We start from the raw sequence: 3,418 nt of genomic DNA on the forward strand, positions 1-3,418 counted from the left end.
ATTCATTATTTATAAAAAATAAAAGCCAAAATATTAATATATATGTTTTTATCACCACTGGAAAAAGTGTAGAAAGAAATTCCATTTTTTTTTCTTTTTGGGTCACACCCGGCGATGCACAGGGGTTACTCCTGGCTCATGCACTCAGGAATTGTTCCTGGTGGTGCTCAGGGGACAATATGAGATGCTCTGGAAAGAACCCGGGTCGGCCACATGCAAGGCAAATGCCCTACTCGCTGTGCTATCACTGCAGCCCAGAAATTCAATATCTTAAAATCAATTTTTATCTGGGATTTGATGGGAAAATTAAAAAATTCTTTTCTTTATGTAGTTTATAATCTACATAATTCTGTTGGAATTGTTAAACAGATGTAAAGTTTTTGTTGTTGTTGTTGTTGCTTGTTTGGGGGGCACAGCTGGCAATGCTCAGTGCTTACTTCTGGAGGAATTTACTCCTTGCTGTGTGCTTCTGGAGTTGCTCAACCATAAGGAGTACTCATTTATGGAATATAAAGCAACTGAAGGGGAGACTAACACCCAAGGACAGTAGAGATAAGGACCTGGAGGATTGCTGCGGACTTGACTTCATGTGGTGGGGGGAAAGGCAGCTCAGATAGAGAAGGGACCACCAAGTAAAGGGTGCTAGGAGGGCCCGGGGATGGGGGATGCGGGCTGAAAGTAGACTATAGACCAAACATGATGGCCACTGAATACCTGCATTGCAGACACAACACCCTAAAGGAGAGAGAGAGTAAAAGGGAATGCACTTGCCACAAGCCAGGGGAGGAGAGGGATACTGGGACCATTGGTGGTGGAGAATGGGCACTGGTGGAGGGATGGGTACTCGATCATTGTATGACTGAAACATAAGCACAAAAGTTTATAAGTCTGTATCTGTACCTCACAGTGATTCATTAAAAATTTTAAAAATATCAAAAAAAAAACATAAGGCGTACTGGTGATCATGTCAAGAATCAAACTGGCTGAGCCTGGTGCAAGACATGCTTCTTGCCTGCTGTACTACCTCTTCTTCCCTGATTTTTAAAGACATGAATAGTATGTGAAATGAGGTAATTGGAAAATATAAACCCTTTTAGACTTTGAGATCAGAGACATAAATTAGACTCCAGTAAAGAAGAGACTTGGGGCCGGAGCGATAGCACAGCGGGTAGGGCGTTTGCCTTGCATGCGGCCGACCCGGGTTCGATCCCCCGCATCCCATATGGTCCCCCAAGCACTGCCAGGAGTAATTCCTGAGTGCAAAGCCAGGAGTAACCCCTGAGCATCGCTGGGTGTGACCCAAAAAGCAAAAAAAAAAAAAAAAAAAGAAGAGACTTTAAATTTTGAATACAGAGGCCTGGAGGTTGAATAAATGCTCAAAGTGTCTGTCTTGCAAGCATAAGGCTGTAAACTTAATTTTTGGTTCTGCCCACATCCATCAAGTAAAGTTCCTGTAGATCCGGTGTCTTAGATCCCAGCATTGCAACATCATGTGCAGTGCCCAGTGCACAGCATGAATCACAACTTAAAAAGTGTGAAATTCCTGACAAGTGTGAGAATGATTTCTCTTGTATGTGGGCTACAAAGAGACATAACAATACCCGAAGGCAACAGAAACCAAGAACTGGTCTTTGGTAAGCAGCTTAGCATAGGGCAAGGATGGGAGACTAGGATAAGGGTGGGGAGTACCGGGACAGTGGCGGAGGGAAGTGGGCACTCTGGGGGAAGGTGTGCTGAGAAATTATGTTATGCATGAAATCTTATTACTAACAGTACTGCAAACCATTGTGCCTAAAATAAAATAATTTTGATTAAAATTTAAAAAGCAGATGAAACATTCAATATGGGAGTTAGGGGTTCTATAAATGAGATTCATTTTACTTAGAAAAAAAATGGAGTCGTGAGCACTGAGACCAGAAGTGCAACCACACCTCACCCCCTTTCCCCTGTTTCAAGTGGGCACTGAAACTCCCCACACTAGCACTACAGTCATAGTGCATGTAAATGCCATGTGCCACGTGCCACTGGCTCCCCCAGAGAGCACATGGATGACACCCCTGCCTCGCCACCACCACCACAGCAATAAAAGGGAAGGGAAGGAAAAACAAAAAGAAAATAATGAGACAAATGAATCCAGGGAGTGAACCCTGAATGGATGGAGGGAATTTGCTTCAAAGCAAAGTCAGAAATATCCCTGAGCTTGATGGCTTTATCGCTCTATAGGGAAATGCAACTTGAGTAGTTCATTTAGCATTTTTCATTGGGTTCAGGGGTGTTTAAAATACATTTCTTTTACAAGATCAAGGTGGCCAAAGATATGAGAACTTTAAAATGTGTACGTTTGGAAATGGGCCCACACCACACTTCCTCCTGGGGCTTCTGCTTGCTTTTCTGGCATTCCAGGTGAGGCTGGTCTCCCGGCTGGCACCACTGGACCTAACCTGGAAGCAGAGCTGGTCTCTTCTGCCAAGGCCCAGCACATCCAGACTGTGCCATATGAAGGGACCTACCCCCACAGCTCCTGAAGCTCACAGCTACTTTTGTGGCTAAGTGGCAGATCTACTCAAAAAATTACACAGTTCTCACAATTATTCTTCTTGTTATTTGGTGAAGATGGACAGAGACAAAAGAGAACAACCATAGCCTAACCCCTCAGCATCTTTCAGGGAGTCTAACTACAAAGATGAGCCCCTAGCACAGCAAAAACAGCAACAACATGAGAAAGCAAATGAGGAAAATACACGGAAGTGCACCAAGCTCAGTGAGCGAAAACAGTATCACTGAGGACATAAACAAGACCAGTAAATCCTTAGATGATCTTTGTAGTGGTACCCTGATGAGGATGTTCAATGAGCTCAAAGAAAAGATGTCACCAGTAATCAGAAAAGCTCAAGAAGGTATGAGTCATTGGGGCTGGAGCAATAGCACAGTGGGTAGGGCATATGCCTTGCAGGCGGCCGACTCGGGTTCGATTTTCAGCATCCCATACGGTCTCCTGAGAACCACCAGGAGTAATTCCTGAGTGCATGAGCCAGGAGTAAGCCAGGTTTGACCCAAAAAGCAAAAAAAAAAAAAAAAAAGGTATGAGTCAAAATGAAAAAACTATTACAGTCAGAAATGAAGAACGTAGTAGGTGATATTTAAAAAAAAATACCATCAATAGGAGCTCTGACTAGCAAAATAATAGAAGCTGAGCAAAAGATCAAGGAGCCCCCAAATGAGGAGGAAACAGCTGGGAAGCAACAGGAGGTGAAAAATAGTCTGAAAAGAAATGAACAGCATACCAGACAACGATAGGATGAGCTCAAGAGGATAAGAATCAGAGTCCCTGAAGAACAGGAGGGCAAAGCTGATGAAGAATCAACACGTAAGGGGATCATTGTTAAGAATTTTCCAGAGTTGAGAATGATAGGCACTG

Source organism: Sorex araneus, chromosome 6, assembly GCF_027595985.1.
Source record: "Sorex araneus isolate mSorAra2 chromosome 6, mSorAra2.pri, whole genome shotgun sequence".
NCBI classification, from domain to species: domain Eukaryota; kingdom Metazoa; phylum Chordata; class Mammalia; order Eulipotyphla; family Soricidae; genus Sorex; species Sorex araneus.